Source organism: Bombus huntii, chromosome 17 (genome assembly GCF_024542735.1).
Source record: "Bombus huntii isolate Logan2020A chromosome 17, iyBomHunt1.1, whole genome shotgun sequence".
Lineage (NCBI taxonomy): Eukaryota > Metazoa > Arthropoda > Insecta > Hymenoptera > Apidae > Bombus > Bombus huntii.
Genome location: NC_066254.1, coordinates 2,742,311 through 2,759,129, shown reverse-complemented (window position 1 = coordinate 2,759,129; position 16,819 = coordinate 2,742,311). Strand labels below are relative to the sequence as shown.

Genomic DNA, 16,819 nt, shown 5'->3' with positions numbered 1-16,819 from the left:
GTGATTGCGGATTTTATCATTAGATGGTATTGACATAGTTGCCAACCTAATAGTTTCCTTATTTTCTGCAACTTACCACGTGTCTTTAACAAACGTTAGAAGTTTTGCAGACTTGTGTTTTATAGACTTTCGAAATTTATCAGGCAATTTTCGTAATACAACAAGGAAGCAAAAAGCATTTTGATCAATTACGAAAATTGTAAACGACAGTTTCCTTATTTTTCAGATATTCTGCTCGTTGTTATTCCGTATCGTAGAGCTCAACTTAGTGTCACTTTAAAATACTCATCGGATAATGACGAATTTCAGCGTATAGTTCTCTTCCTTTCCGCTTTATATAAACGTCTGTTTTCTTTATCTAAAAATCGTTATCGTCTTCCGATTCTGAGATTCTTCTTTTATCTATTTTTACCCACTTATTTATAAAATGGCGGCAATCTCAGAACTAATTGGAAATATAGAATCATTATCTGTCTATTTATTAATAATTTATATCACTGACGTTAACCGGAAGTTATCCGCCGATAAACAATTTCACTTTCGCTGGTCGAAGCAATTGACTAATAATTACTAACGATAACAGTAGAATTTTCGCTCCTGAGAAACGATACCTTCGACAGCAATGCAAATATTTCGTAAAAATACCAATGAAAATATTAACACTTTACCGACCAATAGCGATTCAACAGCATACGCACGCCCGACCGGCATCTCAGGCGTAGATTCTCCCTGGCGCCGGCTCTGTTTCGATTTAGACTCTCCAATGCCATTCTTTTCGTCCATCGCGAACGATAAATTTTTCAAATTGGTATAAAACTGTGGGAGCTTACAAAGCAACGCAACTGACGCAATTGAGCAAGGTACCTTAGCACTAAATAACAAATTACTGCTCAAATAATGAGGAAGATTGTTGGTGACAAAAAGTCGATTAATAGGCTATCAGTCGACAAGCGTCGGCAATAGAAAGCCGATTAGTAGGCTATCGGTCAGTAAAGCGTTAATAAAACAATTTGTACAATCGTTGATCTCTGGATGACACGCGTAAGTTCCGTAGAACAAATGAACAACCTTCCACGCCATTGAAAAAACGACAAAACTTCGCTGGTCAACCAATAGGATAAATGGAATTGCTCCGCTTTTATAACAAACAAATAATTTCGCATCTTCGATCGCCAGACAAATTTACACTGACCAACTTCACGCACATACACCCGACATTGCTTTTACACAATTGAAACAATTGATTTGCGAAAAAGCATAAAACTTGCGTTTCATTCGTTAAAGGAAAATGAAAAAATATCATTTTCTGAAAAATCTGCATTTTACTCGTCGTCGATGTCCATTGGTATTGCAACGAATACGATTTTCGTCACTCAAAATATGTGCCGCCCGATCGTTCTGTATCAGTTGCGACGACGTGTATTTCGTTGTTGTTGGGTAGATGATACATTTACACTGTACATGTGAATGTGTGTGTAAGCGTTAGGGGGCGTCCAGGTCTTAGTTGAGACAAAAGACTGTTGCCAGATGTTAGAAGCTTCTAGAAGGACAACAAGCGTGCGTGCAAGAAGGTTATCGAGATCTTCAGAGTGTAATATATATGTATAGCTGTTGTGTGTGAAATAAAGTAAACTATTTGTATTTCCGAATCCTTTCTATACCTTAACAGTTGTGTTCTTGTACAAATTGAGGAAATTTGAAACGATAAAATTTCAATTCTGCTCAAGCCAAATTAAATTCTCTTTATTCTATCAAGTTCTGACTGTTGGTGAATGTTCAATCTGCGGCTTATTGGACGAACGAACAACACCTTTCGTTGTTTCTTTAAACAGAATGAAGAAATGTAAAACGATATAATCTCGATTCTCTTTGCATCGAATCAAGTGATTCTTTGTTCGCTCAAGATCTCAGTTGTACGATCTGACGATCGTTAAACAAATGAACAGCATCCTTCAGATGCTGTATGCTCTTACCGCGACTCTAAAACAGTCGGTTGTTTGTAACAGCGATAACAAAGTAGAATTTGTGTCTTGATGAAGCGGTTCTTGGAAGGTTCGTCGGTTTCTTCGGTCCGAGGATAAAAATAAATGAAACGTGTGAAAAATATCGTTTAAAGGTAAGTAAAACGTGCTAAGAAAACTGTGCAAATATGAATAAAACGTGGTAAAAAAAGAGTCGCATAACTTTAACCAAGACGTGTTAAACAAATCGTGTAAAAGTTAATAATACGTGCTAAAAGATCGTTGTAAAAGTGGATCTTGTAGAAAGATTCCTAGGTGTAACTAAAATTTCGATACTAATTTCATAGCAAACTATAATTTCCTTTTCGATAAAAGCCGAAACAAAGTGGAATTGAATTTTTTCGAAAAATGAAGTTACCCCACTTTCGTGATAAACGGTTCACGTATTCTACTTTAGATTAGTCGTCTACTTTTTACCTGGCTGCTACGCGTATTGTAATATGACATATTAATAATAATGAAATATTATGTTATACAAATAACGTATATAATATTATATATTACTAGTATTTTTGTTTTATTTTACATTTATATTATATATTTATACTGTTATTATATATATAATTATATTATATTATACAACGTACCATTATATAATATTTAATTTTAATTTATATAATTAATTACACGCATAATTATACATTAAATATATAATGTTACATATAGCATAATATGTTACTATATGTATCACAATATAAATAATTTATACACATATACGTATAATGGTATATGATGTATATATGATAATATAATATATTATACAAACATATATATATTTATATTATACAACGTACTATTATATAATATTTAATTTCAATCTATATATTCAATTACAGGCATATTTATATATTAAATACAGCATAATATATCACTATATGTACCACAATATAAATAATTTATACACTATGGTCATTGGGACAGAATTCTGTTTAAATTTGTGATTTCCACTGAATTTCTAAGGGCTGCAAATGAATATCTTTACATTTCGTGTCAAGGAACTGCTGTTCAAGGAACAAGTGTTCCAAGGGTATTGTGAATTGCTGATAATTTTTCCTATTTTTTATTCGCCCCCTATTGTGCCGGACAAAAGCCTCGAGTAAGAGAGAAATGTGAAGATCGAGGAAAGAGATACGGTACGGTTGGACGTGGATTGTGGACATAATAGACTGACTATGACGCCGAGGAGAAATGGAGTCGCTTGCTATGTACCGTATTTTTCCCCTTCTTTTTAAAACGTATTTGTGCGGTAAAACATTACTCGAACGAATTGTTGGTAAAACAAATTGTTTGCAGAGTATATCTTTGAATTGTGAAAACATGTAATTTCCAAAGAATTTAATATAATTTAAAACGTTTATGCGTATCAAGATCATAAAACACGAATGTATCATATTATAGATATGCATCATAACGCGCATAAAATAATTCTTCCAAGTATACGAGTGTACGTATTATGTATACAAGTGTAGTAACATTAGAATTACTTTTTTAATTCCAATTAGCCACACGTAGTGGTATTTTTTTCGAGAAGATTTACATATACGTGTTTTTTATATTTTCTATGACAATTTCTTCGTTTGCAATTCCATTCTTCTGGCGATTCTATATGCATATTCTATATGTGCATAAATTTAAATAAAATTTCATGAACGTCGAAGCCTCGACTAATAACTCTCTGTGTTTATGTAATGTATATTATTTATTATTATTTATTATAATTATATACATTATACATTATAAATGTATATATAAAAATGTATATAATAGGAAATATCGTGCAGATGAAATAATATTCTGAATGAAATATATATATATATACATTTTTTTATTTTATTCTTTATTTAACGCTTACCTCTCGACAACCCCATATACATGCACATCTACAATAGTATAGCGTATAATATCTCCATTTAGTGTATTATCTCCTCTGTTCGACATTTCCTATTATATACATTTTGTAGAAATAAAATTTCATTTTCTTAAAACTTCCACGAGCAGGTGAAAATATTAATCTAGAAATGTGTTTTAAACTCCGTACAATGCAATTAAGCTCCTTACCTACTACGATAGACGTACACGTGTACACAGAGCAAGTGTAAATGTGTTAATTTGCAGATACGAAATATATCTAAACGTATCGCGTATTAAATTACTCAACGTGCTATTCGTTTGTGTAAGAAGGCGTAGTGCAATTCTACGAATCACACGGTGTCAGCACACGAACGCATTGAATTCACCCTCTTTTCATGCCATTCATTATGCAATACCGCACTTTCTTGCCCCTCTTGGCAATTTTCTATTATTAAAACGAATCGATCGCAATCGTCTATCGCTTGGAAGAAAACCACGTATCCACGCTGATATCGATGTTTTGCTGTCGAACCAGCCAGTACATATACCTAAACACATATATAGGTGCTCGGTCGTTTTCGTATTTTCGTGCCGCGACTTGCACTTTATCGTGCGATCTTTCACACGCGTTTTCTCCTTTCTAATCCTTACATGCCTAAGCTTTTTAATTTACAGACCGATCCAATAAACGCTTTTCAGTTTAATCGCCGTTCCAATAATATTTCGCCACCTCTTACAATTCTACACAACAATTTTCTAACCTCACTTTGAAGCTTCGTTACTTTATTTCTTATTTTACTGTGCTTCGAAATTATCCGGTCAGAAATCGTAATTTTTCGAAGCATTGAGAGCTCCGTAGATAAAATCCGATGAAATTACTGTGCTAGAAATATACGATCGAACGATCTGCTGAGTTTCGAATTAATTGCAGTGGTACGTGATGGCTATAGCGCGCAATAAATTATGTGTATGCAATTATTATTTTAGTCAGATTACGAGACACTGATTTCGTGAATGCAATATCGTATTAAGATCGTCGCATTTGCTTTTCTCTTTCGTGCTGACAACGCCTCACGTGTCAACGCCAACTTATTTCTCGAAAAAATTGCTCTCGATAAAATCGGCGTGAATCATCGATGATTCACACGCGCTACGAGAAAGCACGTTGGACGAGTGTGTATCTGTCGGGCATAAAAAAAGTATGACATAGGACAGGAAAAATTGAAGAATTGTTTAAGTATCAAGCGAAACTGTTTCCTTTGTTAAAGATAATAATGTGATTTATGTTACTGAGCGTAATATCAATAAAAATACCAGACGTGTAGCTAATGTGTAGTACACCCAACAATTCCAAAGATTAATTACGGTTTTCACGTGATTCGTATTAAATTATCTTCTTATGAATTGCAAATATCGATGACACATTTAAAACATCGAAACGTTGAAACATTATTTGAGCGACGTATCGCGTTATTTGCTTCTCGAACATATTCCGGAATAATTAATAGAATCAAAAAAAAAGAACAATCTCACAAAGAATTATTACTACGGCCAAATAAAACAGAATTCTTTAGAATTTAATAATTTAGAATTAGAATAAAAATTAGAATAGGATTTAATTTCTTTACGTTTGCCGAAATAATTTCTCGTTCTGCTATATCAACCGTGTCAGAAATCCGCATTTCCCCGCGATACCTAACCTACAACACAATTCCACGCATTTGTTATTCCAGGATAATTGAAACGAGAACAATTAACGTTGCCTCGCAAAGCAATCTTTATCGTTTGTAATTGAAACGCGCGTGAAGCACGGCTGTTCCAATATTATTTCCAAGCGTGGAAATAAAGAAATTGCAAATAAATTCCTCGAACTGTCTCGTGCTCATTGCAACGTATACCGCGCGAGACAACAAATCAACTACATTCGCTGGAAGAAAGAAAGAACTCGCGTAAACATCCGCAGTCTACTGCTAATTAAAACCTTCCTTTGTCCGCTTTCGCAACTCGCAGCGATTTCGTTAACCAATTTTCCTCGCACAACTATGCATCCGCATAAACATCCGCAGTCCACAAATCATTGGACGCAGCGACGCGAGGTAAACGAACCAGCGAACCTACCAAGAAATCCAGGCGAGCGCGTCAATCTCGTGACAGATGCGCGGCAACCAGTTGAAACTATCGTGAAACTTGCGCCAAACTTTCGTCTGGCCGTGTCACGAACTAGTGTGGCCGAGGTAAGTAACCTGACCATGGTATCGACGAGTGTGTAACGAGCGCACGAGGCTCGTGTGTATACGCTGTACACACGACAAGATGGGTAAGCGTCGATAAATAGCGGTGCAATTATTACGGGGAAGATCGATCGAGCTGCGTTGATTTGGGGCGCGACGTTCGCGCGCATCAGCGACGAGCGAAACGCTAATTTCGACGATATTTCGAACGTCGATGCTTTTCCATTCAAATATCGAATATTAATTAAGTATGTTAAATATGAATATTAAATATGTTTAATGACACCGTGTATTATGCGCTGCGGTATCACGACGCTTAACTTCTGAATATCGAAACTGTCGAACGAAATTTTCAGTTGATATCAGACGAGTCAACAATACACTGTTTGAGTGCCAAACAGCGTGATCGCGCTGTTTAAATTCTGTGTCGATAAGTCCCGGCAATGACAAAATCCGCAATTACTTAGTTACCAACTCAATATACATATTTTGACAAATCTTCGCAATAATAGCTGTAATGTAAAAAGTATAGGATGTTGAATACAAATTTTCAAGACTGGCCGCCATTAGTATTGTTAATAGTTTAAATCTTCCAACATTGAGCAAGGGAGAGACGATATCCGACGTAATCTTCATTAATAAAATAGCTAAATGTGCATTGTCGACTGATAAAAATAATGATAAGAAGTCATCTGTTGTTTTGCACGAAACAAATGAAAGAAACTGTAGTCGCATAAATCGTATGGACAATCGCGTAAATTCTTATCACACGAACATGGAAATTCTCTTATAGTGTTAATTCTGCGTAATATTTTCAAGACATTCTTTCGACCGTTTTCTATGACAGTGTTGCGTTCTAAGTTTTCTTTATACTTTTATGCTTATGTATTAATTATTCAAATGTACCGCCATCACTAACATGCATCATTTCAACTCGTAAGTTAACGAAATCAGACGCGTTCTTGTGGCATCGACCAGCGTCGCGTCGTGTCATGGCAAGAGAGACCATACAGTATAGCATACACACACGGTTCGCGTGTGTCACATGAATCACCGAACGCTGTCGGCTGATGAATGAGCTCCTCGTCAAGTAGCCCTCCTCGTCCAACCCTCCACTCATCTCCTCGGCCGACTATCCTCCACCCCCGCAGCCTGCGGCCAGAAGCGGCTGGCCACGCGATTCGTGTACGCATCTTGACCTCGCTACACCCTTGTTGCTTTTCAACCACGTCTCGACCAAGTACGTAATCGCGCACTTAGAATACTATATATGTATGTAGTTTTTCTTCTTTTTCCTTTTATTTTCTTCTTTTTCAATTGTTTTCTCCTCTTCTTTTTCTTTTTTTTTATAAGTTTAAAGCTACGCTCACGTTTCAAGGTGCCAGCGACTACGATAAGAGTAGTTAGCGAAAAATACAGTTACCTATGGTCGGTAAAAATCGATATGTCTGAGGAATCAGTAAGGTTAGAATCTTTTTGCAAAGACTTGCACAGAGTCGCAAGCACTCGGTTTCGAAGCGTGTCTAGTAAATTAGTAGCGTGTGTGGAAGATTTGCGCTCTTTTCGTAGCGTTGTTGTTTCGTATTTGTTTCAAGTCGCTTGTTATCTATAACAGGTAAATCGACATGTATCGGTAAGGTTAGAGATGATCGTTGATAGACAAAAGGTATCGAAATCGCGAGGAAGAATTGATATTTTGCTGTTTAAAGTACCGATAGAGGAGAGAGAAAAGAAAATCGAGTTACTTTACATGTTTGATATATCGAACAAAGTTGTATGCGAAAGAGAACCGTAAAGAAATGTTTAATTCATATTATACGCAGGTATGTCTGTACTATTTTACTATTCCAAGTATCTTATAAGAGATAATCCAAGCAACGTTAAGAGTCACGATATATGTTCATTATAATCTTTCTCAGAACGTTTTTTATTCGATTCTTTGGAACGTGCGCGTCTTGCGACAGAAAACTGACGCTTCGACGTGGCGGAAAACAATTACAAAGTGGTGGCGCGATTTTTTGAACTACAAAAGTCTTACTGCAAACAAGTGCAACACACTAAACTTTACACGCGTTGACACGCGTTTGCTTCGGCGTAAAGCAACGGCGCGGCGCGTTGAATTCAACCACGCGCTGCAAATGCTTTTGCAAATACCGGGTGCAAAATATGAATATCGACGTGGGGCAACAAGCGCGTGGAAACTAAGCCAACGACAACGATGATAAATATTCATGGAAATTAGCGAGCTATTCATCGAAACAAGCGTAGAGAGTCGGCGCGACGAAAGACAAAAGACGAAACCCTACGATTCGATGACCTGGCTTTCTAGAGAGAAGCTGGAAATTAACGTCGACGCAATTTGATTCGAAACTGGCGACGAGGACTGCGTCAATTCCCTGTATTTCAATATTTTACACTTGCCATTTGTAAAATATTGATATCGCTCTTGTTCGTCTGTCGTTTCAGGTAAAAGTGCAAATGTAGATTAATTGCTGCTAATAAATAAAAAATAATATTACATTAGGCTGTCCCGAAAGTTCCTTTCGTTTTGCAAGGAAATAATACACATTTTTTCTTTCTTATGTTATTTTAGCGAATGACGTATGGTACATTTCGTAGTAAGAAAAAATGTACGCCTATTATTTTCCTACAAAACGAAACAAGTTCAGGTTATTTCATATTGATTATTGTTAATTACTGACCATTACTATTATTTTAGATAAACTTACAGGCAAGTTTGTGGAACTTTCCAAATACGTGTGCGATATGCATTTCTGACGTAGATAATAGACCACACGCGTACCTAACCTAACCTATGCACATTACGTTTGCTGTGTACCGAGTGAAATAGCTGGTGGGGCGAAGAATATTCAACTGTTCAGGTTTTTCATATTGATTATTGTTAATTACTGACCATTACTATTATTTTAGATAAACTCACAGGCAAGTTTGTGGAACTTTCCAAATACGTGTGCGATATGCATTTATAACGTAGATAATAGACCACACGCGTACCTAACCTATGCACGTTACGTTTGCTGTGCACCGAGTGAAATAGCTGGTGGGGCGAAGAACACTTAAAAATGCATAAAAATTGGATAATCTGGATTCGTGTCGTGCGACCGATAATTGTTTCGCGTATAATTTCATTGTGAAATAGTAATCAGACACGACGTATAGTTTAGCTCAATTCCATTAGGATCGATCGTTGTACCGTGCATACGTAATTCGATTATGACGCGGCTAATGATCTCTCGCGGACAGAGTTGTACGAATTCTACCAATTCTGTCGCCACGAGTCACTTCTTCTATCAAATCGTATGGTGAAATTGCGAGGATGCTCGTCGTTGCAGAATTCTATCTGTTCCGTTATCGACGGAAGATCGATCAAGATAAAAGATTGATATTCATATTTAATCAGCCACCTTAACGGTTATTATCGATGCGACCAGAAGTTGCAGTATAGGAATCTGTAGATAAGTTTGACTGATTTTCGTTACCGGTAAACATTATCAGTAAGATAATTTTCTTTTTGGTTACCGGTAACCGTTATATGCGAGAGAATTTGTTTCTTTGGTTAACCATTCTATGTGAGACAATTTTTTTGTTACCAATAACCATTATTCGCAACGGAATGTATTTTTTTTTTTTTTTTTTGGTTATGGATAACCACTACGTATACGAGAATATTGTTTGGTTACCGATAACCATTATCGACGAGAAACATTTTCTTCCTGATTGTCCGTAACCACTAGGTGCACGAGAATTTTTGTTTGGTCGTAGATAACCATTATACATGACGAGATTTTTCCTTGGCCATCAATGACCATCGTAACCAGAATTTCGTTTGAGCACCAATAACCGTTATCTGTGACAGAATTCTTTTTCGTCACCAATAACCACTTAATCAGGCACCCTAACGGTTATAATTAACGTGACAAGAAGTTGCAGTGTAGGAATTAACAAATAAGATTAACTGATTTTGGTTACCGATAATTTTCTTTTTGGTTACCGGTAACCATTACATTATAGAGAGAATTTTTTTTGGTTACTAATAACCATTCTATGTGAGAGAATTTTTTTTGGTTCCCGATAACCATTATCGACGAGAAACATTTTTTTTACTAGTTGCCCGTAACCATGAGGTAACCACGAGAATTTTTGTTTGGTCATCCATAACCATAATCCATGACAAAAGTTTTCCTTGGTCATCAATAACCATTATTCGTGACAGAATTTTTTTTCATCACCAATTCTCATTTTTTTTTTGACAGAATTCTATTTAGTCACCAATAACCGTTATTTATGACAGAATTTCTTTTCATCACCAATAATCATTATCTATGACAGAATTTCTTTCCATCACCAATAATCATTATCTATGACAGAATTTCTTTTCATCACCAATAGTCATTATTCGTGACAGAATTTTTTTTCATCGCCAATTCTAATTTTTTTCGACAGAATTCTGTTTAGTCATCAATAACCGTTATTCGCAACGGAATGTTTTCTTTTTTTGGTTATGGATAACCATTACGTATAGGAGAATATTGTTTAGTTGTCGATAACCATAATTCATGGCAAAATTGTTTCTTGGTCATCAATAACCATTATTCATGACAGAATTTTTTTTCATCACCAATTCTCATTTTTTTTGACAGAATTCTATTTAGTCACCAATAACCGTTATTTATGATAGAATTTCTTTTCATCACCAATAATCATTATCTATGACAGAATTTCTTTCCATCACCAATAATCATTATCTATGACAGAATTTCTTTTCATCACCAATAGTCATTATCTGTGACAGAATTTCTTTTCATCACCAATAATCATTTTTTTGACAGCATTCTTTTTGCACACCAATAACCATTATTCACAACGGAATGTTTTCTTTTTCTTGGTTATGGATAACCATTACGTATAGCAGAATATTGTTTGGTTGTCGATAACCATTATCCACGACGAAATTTATTTTTCGACACTTTCGAGTATCACCAATTTTGTATTAACATTGCTGATAATCATCCGGATGAAGTAGCTTAAGAAATAACTCTCGATGACCTGCGTGCGAGGTCTTCTCGTCTACACCTTGTCATCGGCAATGTTAACAAAAAATGACGATGATCGAAAGTTACCAAAGAAAAGTTTCGTCATCGACTATAGTTATAGGTGATTAAAAAAAAAAAAAAAGAAATAATATTTGGTTATAGACAATCAAAAAATAATCCTCTCACGTATGATGCTTATCGAAAAGCAAACGAATATTCTCTCATTTGCAATAGTTATCGTGAAGCATAAAAAAATTTCTCTCGTTTCTCGATACCGGTTATCGGTAAGAAAAATCATCTTCCGATCATTTACAACGATTATTCGCACCGAGAATGCTCAACAGATTCTTTCTTTTTAATTATTCATTTTTCCAAAAAATTCATCAACATTTAGTGATCACTGTCTTTCTATTTAAACGAAAAATTTAAGGATTCTTTTCATAAAAATTTCAGGGATAACAGAAACCTTTGGACCCTGCATTTAATACACAAAAAGACAATTGCAATTTCGTTTTTTATCTTTTTCACCTTATCAGCCTGCAGATACAAAAAAAATTCACTTTTCCAAAAAATTCATCAACATTTAGTGATCACTGTCTTTCTATTTAAACGAAAAATTTAAGGATTCTTTTCATAAAAATTTCAGGGATAACAGAAACCTTTGGACCCTGCATTTAATACACACAAAAAAAAATTGCAATTTCGTTTTTTATCTTTCTCACCTTATCAGTCTGCAGATACAAAAAAAATTCACTTTTCCAAAAAATTCATCAACATTTAGTGATCACTGTCTTTCTATTTAAACGAAAAATTTAAGGATTCTTTTCATAAAAATTTCAGGGATAATAGAAACCTTTAGACCCTACATTTAATACACAAAAAAAAAAGAAACAGTTGCAATTTCGTTTTTTATCTTGTTCACCTTATCAGATTGCACACAAAAAAAAAAAAAAAAAAAAAAAAAAAAAAAAAAAAAAAAAAAAAAAAAAAAAAAAAAAAAAAAAAAAAAAAAAAACGTTGCTCGGATTACAATAAGCGGAATTAGCGAGTTAGCGTTTAATATTTCAACTGGACGTTGAGATTCGACATTAAGAAACGACTATTTGTCACGCAGTGCGCATCTAAATTACCTCGTTTTCTTCGTACGTCGACCTCGCGTTTTATTTTTGAAATTGACAAGTTCATAAAGAGGATCACGGGTAAATTTAGCGTTCGACTGCAAAAAGGAGGGCAAGTGTAGCAAATTAGCAGCCCTGGTGTTCGCTGGAATTTTCGTTAACCACGTTCGTGCCCTATCTGTTCTATCGTTAGTCCCGCTGATCGACGATCTATGGAAACTCGTGCTGCAACTTGCACGACAAGCCTATCGTCGCCGGTTTTCCGTGTAAGAAAACGAGACCGTGGGAAAATTCGAACAATGGTTTGCTCGTGTGTAAAAAAAAAAAAAAAAAAATCCTAAGCTTCCACGTGGCTCGTCATAATTTTAACACTGTGTCACACTAAGCTGATTTCCCATTTCCCATGTTCCGCCCGGTATACGGTGCATTATTTGCATATTTTGATTAAAACTTAGGTTGCATGGTTTCTCTACAAAGATCGACACGCTGTGACGTGCAACGGACGACCGTGTGACTCTCGCCGATCGAAGAATATTAATCGACCCATTTTCCCAACCATATTTCAACTACACTTTCACATACGTATTTTGTTTAAATTTAATATTTCGTAAAACGAACGTTTGCTTTCATCCATCGTGCAATATTCATTGACCTAGTTCGTTTGAACGTTCGAACACTTGAAAAAAAATCCCGGTGAATTTTTACTGTCGCCGCGAATTTGCCAGTTTGCTGCGCAGAACGTGACGAAGAAATATCATCGCGAAAAATATCGCCGGAAAATTTACGGAATCAGTGATCCCATACACGTTCGACGTACGTACGTTTAATGCCGTTACATCGACAGGACCATGTTCCTATCTTGGTCGCATGTTCCACTAATCCGCTTTGATACCGTCACAGATACTCCGCGCGCATAGTCCTCTAGAGATAACGTGATTCTAGCGTCGCGCTGCATCGATTTTTCTTCACATTTTTGCACAGCGAAACGAATGTCTGGTTCGCTTCGCGTGTATTTTGCTTTTTTTTTTTTTTTTGGTTCTGTTCTTTAAGTGGGGAGGGAGGGGGGGGGGGTAAAAGGTTAATTCGTAGAAAAATAAGGCATGTTTTTGTGAATTATTTGTGACGACAGAGTTAAAATCTCTTTATTAAGACCAATAGTACATTAAAGTATGACATTAGAAGAATATTGTATAAAATTTTCACGGAGAAATATTGAAGAATACGGCAATGGCAGCAATTATTCGTGTCTCGGAAAAAGGGTAGAATTGCGGTGCCCCTGATAACTTGGTGCTGGATCGTCTGAAATCAAAAAATCAAAGTTCATTCGTTAGGTAACAGTTTTCCCCAGGTAACGCTGCGAGGGTTTTTCGAAATTTCAATTTTTCGCTTTTTTGGAACACTTTGAAGGGAAAATTAACCGCAAATTTTCGCAAAATCGGGCAATTTATCCCTTCAAAGTGTTCCAAAAAAGTGAAAAATTGAAATTTCGAAAAACCCTGCCAGCGTTACCTGGGGAAAACTGTTACCTAACGAATGAACTGTGATTTTTTGATTTCAGATGATCCAGCGCCAAGTTATCAGGGGCACCGCAATTTTCCGAGACACGTCCGAATAATTACTGCCATTGCCGTATTTTTCAATATTTCTCCGTGAAAATTTTATACAATATTCTTCGAATGTCATACTTTATTGTACTATTGGTTCTAATAAAGAGATTTTAACTCTGTCGTCACAAATAATTCACAAATACATGCCTTATTTTTCTACGAATTAACCTTACCCCCCACCCCACCCCTTAACGAAGTAGAAAATATAATTTTTAGGACAGCGATTAAACGTAATGTGACATAAATGTGCACGTTGTACGCTTCCAGCGTGCGTTTGTTTCCAAGTAAATTGGAAATAAAGTCTCGAAATTTACTCTGAAATATTGAAAAAGTATTTGACTTTTTGATTTGTATGTATTAGGTTGTCTCAAAAGTGTGTTTCGTTTTGCGAGCAAGTGACAGATGCACAACATTTTTTGTTTCTCGTTATTTTATTGAATCATGTACGACCCATTAGAAGTAGAAATAAAAATATCGGCAGTAGAACAGCGCGAAAGAAAAAACGTTGTTGTTTCCTTACGAAACGAACGAAAGTTTCCGGACAACCCGACGTGTCTTTGCTTTTCAACGAAGACTTCGACTTTTGGGAGATCGTCGGGCGAGGATGACGTCAAAGGAAACTGCAAATTTACATGAAACTGCATAGTTGCACAACAGAGATACGAATGAGTAAAATGGTACTGCAAATTTCGACTATGGCATTTGCACGCGTATAGCGCGCTGTAGTCCCGCGCTGATTTCCGATTGACCAGTCCGATTGGTACAAGTGCACAGAGCTGTCAGAAAGGAGGAAAATTTTTACGGTTTTCCGCGACCAATACAACAGCGAATATCGTTTTTTCGTATTTGCAATAGTTTTCGTGGAGCAAAGGCTGCCTTCGATTTTTTTTTTGATAGAACGCTGTATATTTTTTCATGGCGTATGAAAGCGCGCGTGCAAATAGAATGACCGTCGAGGTCGTGCAAGCTGCATAACGAAAGAATTATTTCGAATATTACGTGTCGATGCTATTCTATTAAGAGAAAATCGGAGGACACCTCTGTTCTTTGAAAAATATTGCGAATTTGAAAAAATGATGTACGTTACTTGATTGTTCAGATAAAACTGTAAAACTTTCCCCTCTTTCATTTTTTCCCTAAGATGTACCATTTACGAGAAAAACGCTGGCTAATAACGGTGCGCACAGCCCGCACGTAATTGCAGCGAAGAAGCGTCCGTGTGCTGCGCAACTTATATCGAGGGAATTTACGGTACAGACGTAAATGTTGATGAACTGAAGAGTGGAAATGGAGCAGTTTGATATACCGAGTAAGATTTGGAATGTAGTCGCTGTTTTCGAAAAGTTGAATTTTATAGTGGAAAAGAAAATTATAACCACGTCTCGGGACTAATTTTAGGGAATAATTTTAAAATTGTTTCCAACGTTAGAGAATGAACAACAGCGAAGAAGATCGTTCATTTTTCGTTTTCAACCTGGTGAAAAGTACTTTTTCGGAATAAATTTAACGCATCGGTAACGTTGCGCGTAGAAATGGATATTTTAAAAGCTCTTTGTTGCGAGGACAAAATGTTACTAAATATTATCCGTTGCTTTGTTACTAGTTGCTATTGTGAAAATTAGAAAACCAATATTTTTCATTTCTTCAAATAATTTGATATTGATTTTGTATTTTCATTTTATATTTTTTCTTCATCCCAAGCTAAACGATACGAGTTCAGAGAAATTTCAAAATCGTGATATTTCTTCCCTCGAATTTGATTTGCATACGTGGGGCCCGGGCGACTCTAGGCACGGCCCTGCGTAGGAGGCCACCGCGTGTTATGTAAATCGATCACATAATTAAGGGATTTCGGGGCAAATTATCGCGAGTCATCGACAGTGTGGGCATAATCATTATCGGATACGTCGGATACAGGTGCAATCAAACGCATCGACTAGATAGCGGCGCTCCGTGAACGTACGCTGTTCCTGACAGCACTTGTTCACTTGACAAATGTTTTAGGATAAGCACCTTTGGACACTTGGGACATGTTCAAACAGTTAACAGGTCCGGTGTTTGATCAGATTTTCAGATTATCAGTGAGGGTGGTAGACCATCGAGTTAGAGTCAAGTTTTGATTTTCGAAAAAAAATTTTCTTCTTTAACTACGACACTGTAATAGTGTAAATTGTTTCTGATCAGTCAGATTATTATTCCTGCTGCGATTTTTTATATTTCCATTTCCTCTTCGTTTTAAGCAAGTAACGAGCTATTAAAGTTTTAGGAATATTTTTGAACATAATATCGAGACGAATTCTTTTTTATTTGGCTGGAATTTAGAAAATTTTCTAACGACGAAAAACTATGCTCCATCGTGAAAAATTGAAAATTGAATGTTTATATTTGTAATAACAAATCGAAGTTGATAGAAAAATACTCGGTAAGATGGAATTAAATTTATAATAAATAAATAAATTTAACGAATAACGAGAGATTATTTGAAAGCTTTCTATCTCGCGATCTGACATTTTTAGATGCGTAGAGAAAAGGCGAGAACTCATTTTTTTTTTTTTATTATTATGAATATTATTTATATTTGATTCGAATATCGTTCTTTCCTCGAATATCTTATCAGAAATCTTATGGGGGTAAGATTAACTGTAACTGTAACAGCGCAGCGTAGAGGAAAAGTCCCTCGATGGGAGTTGAAGAGGCTATCGATGACCTCATGTTATGTTAGGTCTCATGAATGCTCTTTTTACACTGCTGTATTTGACTAGACATTTCAATCGGGTGTTCTTATCTGAGATATATCCCAGAACCTGTAATGTATCAACGAATGAGGAACTTATGAACGAGGAGATGGACGAATGAAGAAATAAACGAATAAGAAATTCGAATGGAATAATAATTAAGCTAATAATGGATAAGAATTGGATGGACGAGTAAATGAAT

The 16,819-nt window shown here is 35.8% G+C and overlaps 1 protein-coding gene and 1 long non-coding RNA gene across 6 annotated transcripts in view; both read right to left on the bottom strand.

Moving 5' to 3' along the window:
• Positions 1 to 16,819, bottom strand: part of LOC126874947 (phosphofurin acidic cluster sorting protein 2) — a 206,007-nt gene that overhangs the window by 33,680 nt on the left and 155,508 nt on the right. The window lies entirely within an intron of this gene.
• LOC126874957 (uncharacterized) lies at positions 7,421 to 8,992 on the bottom strand. Its single transcript, XR_007693142.1, has 2 exons — positions 8,833 to 8,992; positions 7,421 to 7,709 (listed from the first exon to the last, which is right to left on the bottom strand). It is a non-coding gene; the product is annotated as an uncharacterized LOC126874957 (long non-coding RNA).